This window comes from Acomys minous (assembly GCF_964271855.1).
Source record: "Acomys minous genome assembly, chromosome: 15".
NCBI lineage: Eukaryota > Metazoa > Chordata > Mammalia > Rodentia > Muridae > Acomys > Acomys minous.
Window position 1 is genome coordinate 36,803,281 of NC_140497.1, and position 17,778 is coordinate 36,821,058.

The window sequence follows — 17,778 nt, forward strand, 5'->3', positions numbered from 1 at the left end:
TTAGCTTACATAGTGGTAAGCCTGCCCAACCTTGGCCCCCTTCCTCCATTCTGTCCTCCTGTTCCGTTCCCTGATTAAACCTTTTCTTTGAGACAAGGCCTCATTCTGTTTGCTGTTAACTTTTAAGTGATGGAGAGGGAGAGAAAAAGGCTAACACTGGAGAAATTCCTGCCAAGGCCCAAGCTGATAAACAGCCTTCTCAATCCCAAATGTCACATATCACTTAACTTTGAGTACAGCAGAGGATGCAGCCTTTAAAATACTGTCGCACGCCTACTAAGGTTTACCGCTCTATATAATGAACAGGACCTCGCTCACACGAAATTCTGTGAACCAATAATTTATGTTTTAAAATTTTTACCTTTGCACTATTATTATGCTTTCAACAATTCAAATATTTTATAGTAGACATATTATACTTTAAGTAGGACTATTTCTAATCATGACAGCCTAAAGGTCATTTCCTAATAGAATGAACTTTACTGGATGCACAGTGTGTGTGTGTGTGTGTGTGTGTGTGTGTGTGTGTGTGTGTGTGTATGTGAGCGCGCGTGTATAAAAGGTGCCGCTGAATGGGAACTGAACACTAGGTATAAAACTTAAAAACATCATGTCAGTTGGCGGAGAGCACTGTGTAACAGGGATGGCTCTGTCATCTTTTCTCCTTGTAACAGAGACAACTTAAACTGTCTCCCTACTGACTCCCTCCCTGAAGCACGGCTTAGCTCCTCCAATAGACAGTGACAGGAGCATCCTCCCTTCCCAGCCTCCCGCACCTCAGGACACATCTTCATTCAACAAACACTTCCCCAGAACACCTCCATATCAGACGCCACGCGAACTGCGAGGTCACACGAATAGATCACTTTTATTTCATCCTCAAGCAGGTCACATTAAGGAAGGATCAACTGATGCCAATAGACGGTCCCCGCACATATCCCCGGTGTTGGAAATATTAATAACCCATCGTGAGTGACGAAAATTCAAGAAAACCTGAAACACTTTAAGCAAGCCTCAGAGGCTAATAATTAGAGTCAGAATAAGGTTTCGCAGAACAAAAATCAAGAACGAGTCTGCCAGGTGCTGAAGTTAACATCTGTGGAGGCTGCTGCCACCTGAGAGAGGGGACACAAGTCTCTTTATCACCTGAGATTAAAGTCACAGCTGTATGAGAGCGAGAGGAAGGATGAGGGAAAAGGAGCAACTCCAGGGACAGGAGCCCCAGGGCTCAGCTTTGCTAAACAGAAGAGATGGTACACCAACATATTCCATTATGTCGTGGATTAGATCCCGGCGCTTACATCCAAAGGTAGAGCCGCTGTTATTTTGTGAAATCAAAGTATGCTCGGATTTATAAGTTCTGCATTTAAATGTATAAAGCACTTGCGCGCACTCATACATACGTATGACCGCGCACGCTATTTTAGAAAGCGCCGCTTTCCATTCTGAATCCCATATTAACGGTTTGTGCTTGACATTTTAAAACTTTAAATTCTCAAACCATCTTATTGGTCACCTGGGCTATTAATTGTCTGTCTATGATCTTACTGTTCACCCTGGCTATCTTTTAAAGTTACCTTGTGCCAAACAGTAAATGGTAGATCCACATGGAATTTTTCTGAAAGCGCAGACTATTTTTATGTGTAAGCATGATTCCAATACTTAACGGCCGTGCCAGAGAAGGATTTCCATTTTGATTTCCCCCTTACACATAAAAAATACAAATTGCAAAGCCTGAATGAAACCACGACCTCTCGTTTCCTCTGCCTAGATGGGTTCCTCTGCAGTCAAACCAAATTAAAAGGCAGGTTTATAATTAGACAGCCGAGCTTCTTGCAGAACCCTTCTTCTATCTCGCCATAATACCCTAATGTTTGTAGCCATACTTGACAGATTACAAGTATCCTGTGTTTCTTTGTATTATTTGAAAGGCTAATTCTTCTGGAGAAGAATGCATGATATTTTAAAAGAAAATACTTCTGAAAGGATCTCAGAAGTGCAGAAAATACTTCAAAAGGAGGCTGCCCAGTGCAAAGCGCTGAGTCCTGGAAGCGTGACCAGGACAATGGCAGAGCACTTCTGTGGGTCTCAGAACTAACGACTGCCTTTCCACCCTCCCACACACTCATCCAACACACACTCCTAATCCAAAAACACTAGCAGATAAGTACTTAAAAGAAGCCCGAAATCCTACAACATGAGCTGGAAAACCCAAACACACTCCATCCTATAGGATTTACAGGGATTTTTAAATGCTATTATAGACTTTATCTTCGAATGGTAACTTCACGCACCTTTGATTAGGAAGGAACTCAAAGGAAATGCTTTATTTCAAATGCGTTACCAAACCAAGAATTTGCCTATGATCTAGGTTAATTCTTTGAAGTGTAGTTATTAGTTGATAATCCTGGTGTTGATGCTCAATTAACTGTAAAATTCACTAGCTTGCATATGTCCCACCACGTGTACACACACACACACAGAGCGCATGCTTAAACACACTTCAAAATAACACAAAGTTCTGGGGCAACTGACATTGTCTACAAATGTCACTGGACAAATTATAATTATATTTAGGCTAGATTGTTGAAAAAAGTCAGAAGAGCACACCAATTGATTATCCAATATCAAATAGTCAATCCTGAAAGCATATACATACAAGTGACATTATACAGACTGAGCAGGTTGCATTTACATATTTAGGAACACACACACACACTGATAATTAATGAAAATAGAGACCATGAATTTGAAAGAAAACGAGGAGGAATAGATGATAGGGTTTAGAGAGAGGGAAAGGAAGAAAAAAAATGATGTAATTATATTATAATTCCAAAAAGTGATTTAATTTTTTTCATCTTAAATCAGGGTTCCTTTTAACAAATCTAGTTACTAATTTTATGTATATGAATGCTTTGTTTTCATGCACACCAGAAAAGGGAATCAGATTCTATTACAGATGATTGTAAGCCACCATATGGGTGCTAGGAATTGAACTCAGGACCTCTGGAAGACCAGTCAGTGCTCTTAACCGCTCAGCCATCTCTCCAGCCACTAAACATTTATCTCTACTTCCCTCTCCTATTGCTTGCAGGGTTTCCATAGTAAAAGATGGAGATGGAGATCCGCCATGTAGTTTGTAAGAGCGGATATGCTCTGAAACATCTTAGAGCAACCCTGTATTAGAGACTGGGTAGCATGGAAAAGGTGTGGGGGTGGGCAGGAAGGGGGGATAGATAATGCAGGGTGGAGAAGTAAAAACTGGGAGAATTTTAAGATGTACTGCTTTTCCTTTTTTATTAAAAAAAAAAATCCACACTCAGCAGTGAGCACTATGGCGAGAGTCCACGCTGTCCTTGGGATTAGGTGGCAATGCTGCACCGAGGTCTATCGTAGGCTGCATGAGGACCGGCATTATGCCCACTACAAATTTCCTGTTTCTGGGGCAGAGTGTCTAAAGATCAGAATCAACAGGCTGCCTGCTGCCAAGGCTGGGGCAAAAGCTGCGAAGGCCTGGTCAGTGCGCTTCTTGCTTTGTCACACCAAGGCTTCAGAAACTTGTGTTGCAATCAAGAGCCTACAGTCTAAATATGGTCACTTCAAGGTCCTATGACTTGTATGTCTACCATGAATATGGTATGTCTGCAGGTATTTCATATTTTCTTTTGTAAAAGGAAAATTGGATCTCGATTGGAGGGATTGTGAATAACCAGCCCTGGCTGCCCCTCTTTTCTAATCCAAACAGCTAAAGGGAGATTGTTCTTATTTATCTTTAGATAGATGGCAAATGACTGGATTAGAATCACAAAACGGGCCACTGCTCAAAGGACTCACTTCTTTTCAGCCTTAGTAAATATCTGTGATTAAAAAAATATTACTGGGGAAAATTTAAATAAGGAAATGCCAATTTTATGATTCTAAAGTATGATTTGGGTTCGTATGCAATGTGAGAAACAGAACTCAGCCAAACCGTGGAGCTAAACACTGTTATTTTTCTCTCCCTGGACTGGATGGAAGTGGAAAGTGCATCAGTGCACATTACATAGGCGTATCGTGGCAGGGTACTTAGCATTTGGCATCAAAACAGCCTGAATAAAACCAGCACTTAGCAACCACCTCTGGTTGCCATGGAGACCGGATGGGGTGGATGGAAACGTATGTGTTCGATAACCAATGGATCGGATGAAGATGGTATGGAAGGAACAGAGCAAAACCTAAAAGATTAAGATACTGGTTGTAATGTCATAGAAGGGAGAACATACCAGCTTATTCTTTTATTTAGAAGGAATTTTAATTATTAATATTTAATAGTTATGAGTTGATATTCACGGCAGTACAAAAATAATTTATCAAATTCTTAAAAAAAAGAAGCACATTGAGAAAAATTAACTGCAATGTATTTTAGAAAAAAAATTGTAATAACTGTGCTCTGCTTTGTACTTACAAGCTCAAGAAAATCCACAATTAGGTATTTGCAGTGCATTCTGGATTGAGAAGGGAAAGTGTTTGCTTTGCAAACACACTGACTCAAAGCAGTGTTCTGCTTTATCACAATTCCCCCCCCCCCCAGAAAACAAACACGCAGACTGGAAGGAACTACTCCACAACACCCCTGTTAGGCCGTGAGAATTAGGCGCTAAGGAACACGAAGAAATAGAGAGACATTTGTTCTGTTAAAAAACAAAACAACAACAACAAAAAAACCAGGCAAAACTAACAGAGTAGTAGCAACTCAGCAGTTGTCACGGCGAGCATCGTCTACTGATAAACATGCTACACACCTATAATAAACTGAACGACTAAGGGGCTTCTAATCCCATGCATTCATATATACATGTGTGTACATTCACAGATTCGGATGTGGACATCTTTTGGAGCTATCTATGCTAACTATGGGAGAGGGTTCAACAGCAGACCACCGTGGGAGATTCTGTTTATCACCCATAAGTTCCTCACTCACCCTCAGGATAGGCTGTGGATAAATTAACTCTCGAGTAGTCTTCCCTGGTTTCCTTGCATTCTATAGACTACTGCTGTTACTTAAAAGGTTAACAATTACGTTAAAGCGTGAAGTACTGCGTGCTAGGAGTGCAGTGACAAACAAGATAAAGAGCTACTTTTACCTAGTTGCTCTCAGTTGTTCAAGAGAGAACAGCAAGGAACAAAAATGAAAGAAATTAATGTGACGGCTTTGGAACGAGCCAAGCGGGCAAAGGAACGTGGCACGCGGGTGGCACATCCTATTTTAGAGCAGAAAGAAGATTTCCTTTGTGGAGCTGATATCTGTATTAATATTTAACATTAGTATTTAAAATTAATGTAAAGCTGAGCTATGAGGAGAGAGGGAGAGCCTGCTGTACAAACAAAATGAACAGAATCTCGCAGGAAACTGTGGACTGACATCATTGAGGTAGTTTTCAAATGAAAAGAAGGCCAGAGGGTTACGTGTGTGAAGGCAGAACAATACAATTACAGGCCTGGAAGGAGAGCGGAGGCCAGGCTATGTAGGCTCTTTGGGACCATCTAAGTGGGGGAAGCAGCAAGACCTGAGTTCTGTTCCCAAAACACCCCAAGGCAGCACTTCTTAACCTTCCTAATGCTGAGACCCTTTAATACCGTTCCTCATGTTATGGTGACCCCCAACTGTGAATTTATCTCAGCTGCTACTTCCTAACAGTAATTTGGATACTTTTATGAATCTGTAATGTAAATAATCTGGCATGCAGGAGGATATCTGATAGGCGACCCCCAAAGGGGTTGCGACTCACAGGTTACGAACCGCCCGCCCCAAAAGTCCTAGGAGCAAAGCCAGGAGGGAGCTGCGGTGTTCCAGGCAAGAGGCCACAGTGTGTGGCTCGGGAGGTGAAGGCAGCAGGAGAGCGGGCGCGAAGTTCATCTGGATGAGATGTATTGCGTATGTGTGGATGCAGATCAAATCATCAGTCCAAAACTGTGTACCTCTTAATGATGTCCGTGTGGTGCTGGGCAAGCAGACCCCTGTGCATGCTCTGTGAGCACGCTGTGAGTGAGCAAGCTACAGCCTCCTTACCCTCTACCAACGAAGTCTTCCAAGCCAAATGAAACATTCCCACAAACCCCACAGGAACACCCGGATAAATACGTTGTCGTTGTTGCTGCTGCTGCTGCTGCTGCCGCATTAACTTTGTCTCAGTTTTATTTTCATCATACAACAGAGTTCTATAGCACTGTCGCTGTGAAACTGGCTGGCATCTTACCATTCATCCTAACAACTGTGACTCTCACGGGAGGGGGAAGGAGGGAACAACTCCCGTTTATTGCTTATTTCCTCAGAGGTTGTGAGTGGGACTCAGTTAAGAGTGATCCCACGAGGAAGTTTTTCCAAACTGTTCTCTGCATTCATGTGCTGGCTGAGGTCTACCCTAACAATTGCTTAGAAAACACACCAAGCCCTGTTTAGAGGTGTGCTCAAAAGAAACCAGATAAGAACTAGTTAAAGTGAAAGACACTGTCCTTAGTAGGTAAGGTGGGGCATTGTATGTAACACCAAGTCCCAAATTCACAAAAGCACAGTGGAGCTCGCTCGCCTTAAAGGATGCCTTCCCTTCACATTAACCTTTGCATTTCTTTACTCTTTTCTTTTCTTTCTTTCTTTTTCTTTTTTCCTCCCTTGAGACAGGGTTCCTCTGTGTAACCTTGGCTGTCCTGGACTCACTTTGTAGACCAGGCTGGCCTGGAACTCACAGCGCTCGCCTGCCTCTGCTTCTGGAGTGTTGAGATTAAAGGCGTGTGCCACAGACGGGGCTCTTCCTTGCTAATGAAGTGATAGGAAAGAGAAAACAGGAGCAGGTCAGAGAGTTGAGACATCAGAGAGATTGCCTATTCAAACACCCACAGTGCTGTGCTGGATGTAGATGCAAAACTTGAAAGGTAGTAGAAATGGGAAAGTGAGCCCAAACAGTACAGTGTGGGTCAAAGCACCCAAGAGACCCTATGGTATCATGGTCCTTTATAATGTACATGCATACAACCTTCCCAATGCAACATACGTGGTTAGTCATATGAACATATCCATTAGGCTGTAAACCCAAATCTGATATTCCTTAATTTGCCTTGGTAAAACATCAGGGACCATCCAGAGTAGAACTGACAGGATATTACCTTTTCTTTTAGTTTAGTTTATAGCATCTTTCCAGTTTGGAGCAAAATGCATTACATAGTATTTGGGATCATAAGCATAAAGATAAAAGACCATGTTTTGTTATGCATTTAATCCAGAAAGACTAAATTGAGTATTAAATTACTTGAGTCTATATTTCCAAGAATGAAATAGGAGAAAAAAGAAAGGCTTTTGTAAGTATTCTTCCCCACTCTCCAGATTATACATGTATGTAAAACACTCAAAATGCAGTGGTTGATTAAACGCACACACATTTAACTGAAGTTATTAGCCTTCCTATACATGAAATGCTGCTAGAAAGGCATGTTTACCTATCATTGTATAAGTTTTGCACACATCAACTTTTTAGGGCTTTTGGTGTGGGGCTGGGGAATAAAGTTGAAATCGTTAATGTCTTTTGGTCTTAATGAGAGGACAACTCCGTGGTAACCTACCTATAGTTAGAAGGGTAGCAACACAATTTTCCTTGTGCTTCCCAACTCCCTGCTGTCATGTCACTTTACTCAAAGCATCAATACACACCAACTACAAGAAAGTAAAACTAAATGTTTGAAGACACATACAACCCCCAAACCAAAGCCCAGATCCCATCAGACAGTGCAGAACAATTCTATAACACCCAATAGAAAGTATTTCCTCTCTGCCCTCCACTTTTTAGATTTGTTCAAATAAATAATTCTGTACTAATACTTACTACTGCTAATTAGTCCTTCCATTGAACTATGCATTGAGCTATTTTATTCCCATCTACCCATCTACCCATCCATCCATCTACCCATCCTCTTCCATTTGTTCAATAACACTATATTTATTCTTTCTTTTTAAGAAATCAGCAGGCCTAGAACTGGAGAGATGGCTCAGTGGTTATGAGCCCTGTCTTTTCTTCCAAGGGTCCTGAGTTCAAGTCCCAGAAACCACATGGTGGCTCATAACCACCTATAATGAGATGTGGTGCCCTCTTCTGGTGTGCAGGCATATATGCAGGCAGCACACTGTGTATGTAATAAATAAAGTAATAATAATAATAATAATAATAATAAGAAGAAGAAGAAGAAGAAGAAGAAGAAGAAGAAGAAGGAGAAGAAGAAGAAGAAGAAGAAGAAGAAGAAGAAAAAGAAGAAGAATTCAACAGGCCAACTACAAGCTCCATTCACTTAAGACATCTTTGCTACATTGCAGATTTTTGGTATCTAATGCCAGGAAGCTTGGCGTCAAACTCTGAAAGAAATTCCCACCCAAACCTCAAGGCCCGGTATCCTTCACACTTACTCCACAGATCTACTGAGAGGTCTAAATGCCACAATCAGCAGCTGGTAGTCAGTACTTTCATTTACAATAATATGTTTAACTTATTACAACTGAAAGCACAGAAGGCAAAATTTAAAATCTCTATTATTTGCATGACTGAGTTTGTAAGGAAGTGTAGAATAGCAAGGTTAAGCCAAAACTAAGAGAAACAAGAACATGAACTCATCGCTGAAGAGGAGGCAGAATTCCTGGACTAAAGAAGCAGTGTAGAGCCAGCCCTTAGAAAGAAGAGAAAATAAGAAAGCCTCCCAGAAAAGGTGAGAGCTCCATTCAAGACATAGAAAAAACTATATAAAACAAAACAAAACAAAACAACCCCCAAATAGAGTGATGTTGAGAAATGTGCCTGTTTGGCCTTGCCCTAGTAGGGGAAAGGAAAAATAGGTCCTTTGAGAATAGAAAAGCCTGATGTTGGCCTCAAACAGGTTTGCCCACCGAATTTGCATTGCCTATGTCTGAGATCTTCAAGCTGAGGGATTAAGTGTCCTGCATAAGCTCTGTAGAGGAACTCTAGGCTTCTAAGAAATTCCATAGGTCACTTGCCAGGGACTATGACATTATAGGAAAAGATTAAGAAGATGATCCTCGAAGGCAGGGAAGCACATGCCAAATGTTGCATTTATTTTACAAGGATGAGGCTTTGCTATAAATTTCTTTCCTTATTGTTTGTTTGTTTGTTTGGAGACAGGATTTCTCTGTTTATCTCTGGCTGCCCTGGAACTCACTTTGTATGCCAGGCTGGCCTCCAAATCAGAGAGATCTGTCTGCCCCTGCCTCTTGAGCGCTGGGATTAAAGGTGTGCACAATTTCTTAGCTGTGGTTTCAGCATCAAACTCTTCCATTGAGTATCCAACAAATAATAGATTCTCTCTGTGGGTGCTGGTACTATTTTTTTTTATTAATGATGGCTTATCAAGTATCACTAAACCTCAGATTTCTCTGCAACCTTGTGGACTTTAACAACTGCCATCTGTCTTCTCATGCTCTCTAGATAACACACCAGGTTTCCAGTGAAGAGCTCTCTAGCCCGAGGATGCGGCTTTACGTCACGGCATGGAAGATGACATGCGCTGGGCCACTGAGACATTCCTGGAAACTGGGATGGGCTCTATAAAAGTCATGGCTCATGGCACTTTCTATCCTTGACAAGCTTCATGATTGAAAATGTCCATAACAATTCTACTGAATGTAAAACATTTACTTACATGTATTGTCGAGTGGTGGTTTTGTGTTGTGACGGCACTGGTGTGCACAAATGACTGCTCTTTGTGTTAAGATTGCAAGCAACACATAAGCACACAATTTAAAAAAAACTGAGACACTTTCCATAGTCCTTTGAAAGTCCAGATTTGTTATCCCTACCATACAATTGCACCTGATAGGGCCCAAAGGGACCCCCCCCCCAGCATTACCTTTCTGTTCCATGGGCCATGCCTTTCTTGATAACTTCTCTTGGTCATAACAATACATGCCAAGTTATGTTTAATATTCAATCACATTAGTTATTACTCAGCTGTGAGAACGCCATGTTTGTTACAGATGAAATGGAGACACTTTATCCATGAACTCAGACTTCCTGCAACAGAATCCTGGGTGCCATTTATTAATGATTTGGCTGTAAACAAGTTGTTCAAAGCCGTTTCATTTTGGCACCCGTAAGATAGGATTAGTGGCAGAATTCACCAATACAACAAAACTAATGAATTCACATGAGTATTTAAAAGTAGGTCAAGCACACAGTGCCCAGGGTTACAGCAATGCAGACACAAAGCCTGCTATTCTCAAAGACGTTTACCCTGCAGAAAGCTTCCTCAACAGGCGAACCAACAGTTCCACACAGATAACCCAGACACGTCTCAAAATGTGCATGGTCAAAACAAAAAAAAATTTTTTTTATTTTACCCTACATAATCATGATCTATTATCAACACTTAGATCACTGCCTGTCACATAGAAGATACTCAGTAAATATTTGCTTAATAAGTGAATTTAATTAACGAATAAATTTCCAGGAAGAAAGTGTAATGTGTAAGAAAATCTAAAATCATTTGACCAACCTTAACTCCAATGAATGACGAACTTGGTTGTCACTATCTCTTATCGCCACTATATCTGGCCACACTTGAACAAACCCACTGTTTTATTCTTTAAGGAAAAAAAGCAAACGATTCCTCACACTGTCCTGGCAGCTACCACGTGATTATTCTTTCCCATTCATAGGGAAACATCTCGAAAACTCCATCTTTCTCAGCACCCTCCCTTCAACTCCCCACTCACTCCTTCCTCCGTCATGCGCCTAGCTTCCATTCTCAGCCCTCCAGACAAGTAACTAGCTAAGATGGCAAACAGTCTCCATGCAAACAAACCAGGCAATTTGAGTTTCCCCCATACTTAACATACTGATTGTGTTCTACACCATGGATGGTGTAGAAACATCCTTGGTTTTCGCTATGCACTACCATAATGTTTTAGTCTCTCAACAGCTCCTCCCCGACTTCCTGGCTGGGCTTCCTCCTTCTGTTTGTTCGGCCCTTGTCCCTTCACTGAGTTAACAAGATACAAAACTCTTCAGGGCTCTGCTCTGTGATGCAGTTCTCTTAAACAATCTCATTTACACAGCTTCAACTATACTCAACACCATCACCGCGGTAAAGTCTACCTACAGCCCTTAGTTGACATATCACGTATGACAGAAGTACCTCAGACTCATCAAGTTTAAAATGCAATGGGTGACCCAGGTGTGGTGTGCACACCTTTGATACCAGGACTTGGGAGGCAGAGACACGTTGATCTCTGCTCTGCATAGCAAGTTCCAAGACAGCCAAGGCTATATATAATAGGGAGACTTACACACATACACACACACAACCATGATCTCCCATGGTACCAAAGCCTTTTGCTCATTTCAGAAAGTGGCTAATGTCTGCTCTTCCACATAACTTACGGACTGCAGGCCCCAGCATGGAAATCCCCTTTCTGCACACTCTTGTTCAGCATCTCTTAGTATCTGTGTACAGACGTCCTCCAGCATCCGAACTACTTCTCCTCTACTCCAGACCCACTTCCTCAAAGTCTCCAATTTGCTGTGCAGCGTGATCAGAGCAATGATTAAAATACTAATCTAGTTGCATCTCTCTTAACTGTCACCTCCTTTACTGCCTTTGGATGAAGACTCCAGTTCTTCGACACAGCTCATTTTTTGCATAATTCTTCGTTGGTATCTCGGCTCCAGAAATGATGTTTTCCAAATCCCCCCAATTGGTCATCTTTCCTTCCTCCTTGTGCATACATATACACTTTGCTTTCCCGAAGCCATCACCTCCTTCTTTCTCCCTCTCCTCTGTTCTCCTTCCTCATTCCTTAACTCTCACTCTCCATGAGCAGCTCCTTGTGGGAACTCCGTCTCAACACTGAATTCACATTTACTTGTGTGACTGTTCCATCAGTGTACCTTGTTAGTTTATGACTGCTCTAAGGCATGGGCCCTGAAATGGATTTCAGATTCCTTGTATTCTTCAGCACTTAGCAAGCTGCCCCGTCCCTCAGGCATTCCATTAATAAGTGTTAGGGAGATTGTTTCATCAAAGTCATCTTGGGTCTACCTTTAGCAAACTTGCTGTATTTCTTCCCACTCGACTGAAGTCTACTGTTCTCATTTGCTAAGTAAGGAAGGGGCAGACACAAAACTTATGAAATGTGAACTAAAACAAACACCACACAAGAGTTTATTCTAGGCCAATTAATTTCTATATTTAAACGTCTAAATGTCAGTACCGCTAGCAGTTTCAGCCGTGCTCGGAAAGAACAGGCAAAAGCAAATAGAAAGTGCTTAGGAAGTCTTGCTTAACAAAATACAAGTCTTGGAGAGACGACAAACAGGGCGGCATTCGTACAGCATGGTCAGGGAGCAGCAAGAGGATAAACTCATGGCTCCCTTAAACAAGCACACACATCTCTGTGGCATCCCAACTTCGGATACGGCAACTTCCAGGTTAGCAACAGAGGAAGCAAGTCTGAGATACCAAGAGCGTCAATCTTCCAGGCAAAAGTTTTCACTGAAAAAGGAACAGACATGGCACTGATAACAAGATTCAAGCTGCCCCCAACAGGAATAAAACCACCCCCAAAACTGGCTCTCTATCTATAGGACAGTCTAAGAGAGTGGCACTTTTAGAAGAAATGACTTCCTTATACTTTAAGGATTTCTTTTTTGATGTCAGGTATAAAAGTCAGGGGTCATTTCATCATTAACTATATCATGGCATCACCCTGCCCTTGGTAGATTTTTGTCCCTATCCTAAGAGTAGAAGGAAAGAAGAAAACTGGCCATAAAAGGGCATGCTCCATTCATTGCTGGTGAGGAAGGACACGGATTTGACATTACTCTAAGTGGGTAACAAGTCCAGGAATCTATCTGTAGCTCTAGCCACTGAAAAACAAGAGACAGCACTCTGGTGTGCCTATGGGCGTCCAATACAAAATTAACATTAACTAACCACAGTTACAGTCAAACACGGGTGGGAAGCGTCCATTGTCTAGATACAATGAGATTATGAAGGCACTGTAGAGACTTTTTTAACAAAGGCAGAAATCAAACAAAACCCGGAGAGTACACGCAACACGAGAGTGGATGAGGTTCTGAGCATGAACGCCAAGAAAGCAGAGAAAGCACGTTGCCAGGGCCAAGGGTGGCAGATAAATGCTCAATTCACGTTGAGGATTTATTTGGGTTAGGGGGGAAGGGGCCATGAATCAGAAGGATCAAGTAACGGGTGCAAATAAAGGGCATATAAGAACTCATCTCTAGATAAGAAAGACCTTACATAGAAGAACTAAGCACCAAGGGTATTTAAGAGGCTAAGTATTTACACATGGCGACTGTAAATTACAGCTTATGGCATGCTGGCTGTAAGAGCTGTTATTCTGAAAACTGACTTCAGAAATCACTACTAATTTATACACTTTGATTGGTGCTCAGAGTTCCCAGGATGCTAAGGTGAGCCACATGAATCCCTGGGAACCGGACAAGATATTCTAATAAGGAATAAGCAGCAGATGTGTATCGGTTTCCTAAGGGTTTATCTACACTGTGACTTTATAATCCTTAGCTCTTAAGTCACCGAAGCGGTCCTCCCCTACCCCACCCTGACCTTTTGAAAAGTTAGGTCTCGTGAAGCTCAGGCTGACTTCAAACTCCCTGTGTAGCTGGCCTCGAACTCCTGATCCCCCTCCCTCCACCTCCCAATTGCTGAGATTACAGGCATGTGCCAAAACATCTGGTTATGCTTAACTCTGTCTTTCATCCATCTGGGCACTCCTCTAAGTACCTAGCATATCTGACTGTCATCCTTTTAGTGAATGATTACAGCATTCATAGAAAGCAAACAAGTCCGGGGAACATGGGCTTCTTGACGTACATGGGAAAGGCATTGAAGAGGTTGCTCCTGACAACTTAAAACATCTCAAGGCTGCGAGCTGAACCTATGCTTTCTGATAACGGAGAAGCAAGGGATAAGAAGTAGCAATTACATGGCCATTTTCTTCCTAAGCTGATAGAGGCAGGCTCCCTGCTAAGGGGAGAAGCCTAAAGTAACAGGAATGGTTTATGCACAGGCAGCGTTCTCCCATGCCATCAGAACAGGAAACACACAGGAGCCCTGGCCCAAGATGAGCAGTAATCATTTCTCTTTTCTTCCTCAAAGTCGCTGCTTTTTCTTCTTGGTGGGTAGAGGGAGGAAGGAAGGGGGGGGGGGGGAAACGTGTGTACTTTTCTTGGCAGCCAGGGCTTGATCCTCTGACCCTCTTGTGAGCTGTCATCAGCTCCTAAGAAACCTTACAAGATTCCTAACTGGAATTTCATTGAAGCTTAAAAAGCATGGCATGCACATTGGCAGCTCCTTTGCTCAGATGCCCAGTAGATGCCTTTCTTGTGACATTCTCATTCAACGGTCTTGAGGCCTTCCTGTTAGAACAAGGCCACACTGATGGAAGAGAGACTCGAGAAGCTATTTGGATGTTAATTTTATAAGAATGCCCTACAAGCTCCAGTGCTTTTCCAGGGATGGCAGCAGCTGACTCTGGTTACCACAGCATAATTACAACTTACACACTTGTCTGCCCCAAGGAAAGGTTTGCTATGAGCAGAAAGCAAAAAATACTACTAGTCATGATAGTTAAAACGGTAACAGAAAAAGCAATAGTGTTGAACTGTGCAATTCTAATGCAAATTAAAATACATCAAGGCAAGATGGGGATGGCATCTACGACCCCAGGCCTGGAGGCTGAGGCAGGAGGAGGGTGATTTGGAGGCCAGCCTGGACTGCAGAATGGGACCTTGTCTTAGCGCCCTGCATCCCCAAGGAAAGAAGAAGAAGAAAACACATGCGCTTGAGGCATTAGATGTTACTAGAAGTCTCTAAACTATGTACAGAAGTTTCCATTGTGAGGACAACACAAAACTAATGAGATAGCAAACACATGTATAGGGATATTGAGTATCAGCCACTATTTTAAGTGTTTCACGTATACTTATTACAGATCTTTATTAATTTAATTTTTACATTGGTCCTGAGACCAACAGTAGCATTACTACTATTTACTAGCATAAAGGAATGTGTACAGTACAAGTTATTATGAATTAAATGCCATTACTATAAAAAATAACATATGAATGATGTGAAGACTATAAATATATTTGTTCTGTTTATTTGAAAATAAAATTTTAGAACAACCTAACAACAAGAAGTAACAGTTCTTTGGTGACACTTGAGATAACACTTTTCTGCTAATCCCGGGTTTAAGAAGTACATCGCCTGTGATACAGAAGCAAGAAATGATGACAACCGTTCCACTGTAAACAGAAAAATACATTCAGGACAATTATAACAATTCTTCCAAAACACGTCTATGAGGGGCAGTCTATAAATGAACAAGGTAAGAATGTACTTTCTACTGGAAAAGGTAGCATCTTTTTTATTTGAAGCTCTATAGGATGCCCAAGGTAGGACAAAAAACAAAAAACCTAAGGTAAATTTATAGCTTGATTATTGGTTGTTGCTTTCCAATTATACCCCCGTCACACACACAGACTCAGACACACATACACACACACACACACACACACACACACACACACACACACACACACAAAGCCAACGGAGGAGAAAGGCATTAGTTACCACACCAGAGCAACCCACATCTTTAATAAATCAAATACGTTTGCTATAAAAGTCCACCAAATCATGGCTTGCTTGGACAAATGAAAAAATATTATGCGTACCAATGGCTACAAAGTGCATGAGGAAGAAAGATTCCTTTGTGATCTGGCCCATTCTGTTTTAAGTATAAGTGCTTCCTCCAACGGTACCCTCTGTGGCAGTTACTACAAAACCTGACTTTCGTATAACCCTTTCTTTGCCTTTGGTAACCATGCAAGTTGCTGTCAAAGTGAAAAACTTTTAAGCGCAGATGGTGTTTTTCTAATCATTCAGGCGCTAGCCAGGAGCAGTCATGACGCATGCTCACTCTGTCCTCGGGGTGTCTACATCCAGGCCTTGTACCGAGTTGCGTTTCTCTGAGCATTCCAGTCCTCCCTCCGCCACGCGCCTTCCGGGTAGACAGACCTCATTTTCAGTCCTGCTCCTATGCAAGAAAATGAGGTCTGAATTGGACTGACGAGCTTATTGAGTGCTCCTAAGCGGACTGCTCACTCTCGTGGTTGAGAGAAAGAAATGATGAGGCGTCAAGAGAGCTGATGATGTGATGTTTCTAGCTATTGATGTCGCGCACGAAGCAGAAAACAAAGCTGGGTAAGAAAGAAGCCATTTTCAACTACAAGATGGGGAAAATAATCTCACCTCCCCCATGGGTAGCCACGTCTTCATTGCACTTATGACCTGCTTTTCTTTTTACTGAGGTTTTAAAACCTCAGCAAAGTGAACCACGGCAACTTTGTTGCTTTGAGCGCCACATCAATGCTGAACTTTTCCGCAGCTTCCCCCCCAGCCTTGGCATCAGGCTGTCTCCTAGAAACGCCCAGTTTCCTGGGGCGACTTTTATTTGTTCAGTAAGGTTCAGTTCAACCGGAAGTAAAAATTTCAGACTCCGGAACCAGGTTAGTTTCGTCTCCATCTCTGAGCTCTCTAAGTGAGCTGGGCACAGTCCCTCCTATCACTGCTCTTTTATAAATGTAGTGGTATTACACTATCGCGTTGTCATTAATCATCTCCCTAACCAGACTTCAAGGGTTTTTAAAAACAGGTTTTTATTCATTGTTTTATTTTTAGAGTCCATAGCTCACAATTCATCCCCGCCCCCCCCCCTCTGCCTCTCCCTCTCTCCCTTTTGGTTTTTGGAGACAGGGTTTCTCTGTGTAGCCTTGGTTGTCCTGGACTTGCTTTGTAGACCAGGCTGGCCTCAAACTCACAGCAATCCACCTATCTCTGCCTCCCGAGTGCTGGGATTAAAAGCATGTGCCATTACTCTGGGCACACAGCTCTCTTTGGCAAGCATCTTTTGAATAAGTGGGGGAGGGAAGGAATTGTAGGCCATTGGTTTTATATCACTCAAAACACTTAACATAACATATCCCACAAAAAAGGGGTAAGTGACTCTATCTGGTCACTGGGCTGGGCCATCAGGGACTGTGTCACGTTCCAGTTTCCCTCTCACTTCCTCTCCCTGGGTCTGCCATGTAATGAGCACCCTCCCCTGCCACGTGTTGTCAACCCTGTGATGTTCTGCTGGGTTCAAACCACTACGGGCCAAACTCTCTGAAACTGTGAGCAAAATTGGCCCTTCTTCCTTTAAATTGTTCTCCGCAGTATTTGGTCAAAGCCACCCAAAAGTAGGTATTTAAGGTGTTAGTCAAGTGTGCTTCTCAAAAACATGGCAGTGATGCTCGAAGGCTACTCATGGGGAACGAGTGGGGGGGGGAGGGTGTGTCAGACATGTGATTGTAACCACAGATGGCAAGCTTCTATTCCTCCTAAGAAAGTCAGGGCCACTTACAAGGAGGGATAAGTTAGATTCGGCTTTTCAATAAAAGCAATCTACTAGAAGACCGATAGTGTGTGAGTTATGAAAAGATAGGATTCTTGCGCCAACAAAAATTGACCCGCTATAATTAGCAGGAGATGTAATTCTGTCTAGTTCACAAGCGCTTAGAGAGGCCTAGGAACAAGACCTGATAGTACTCCGATAGTAAGTTAGAATCGCTTGTGATGCCCTTCTGCACTGCACAGGATGTGTTCCTCCTCACCATCAGAAACAGCTTCTGTGCCATTAGCAACTACCAGCTCCTTACATCCTTC

The 17,778-nt window shown here is 42.3% G+C and overlaps 1 protein-coding gene across 18 annotated transcripts in view; it reads right to left on the bottom strand.

Moving 5' to 3' along the window:
* Positions 1-17,778, bottom strand: part of TENM3 (teneurin transmembrane protein 3) — a 2,605,219-nt gene that overhangs the window by 231,873 nt on the left and 2,355,568 nt on the right. Inside the window, exon 1 of one of the 18 annotated variants that reach the window (XM_084760476.1) lies at positions 16,324-16,343. The exons of the other annotated variants lie outside the window; for them this stretch is intronic. The gene's annotated coding sequence lies outside the window, so the exon portion shown is untranslated. Of the gene's footprint in view, positions 1-16,323; positions 16,344-17,778 lie in introns of those variants that run through there. 18 annotated transcript variants of the gene reach the window in all.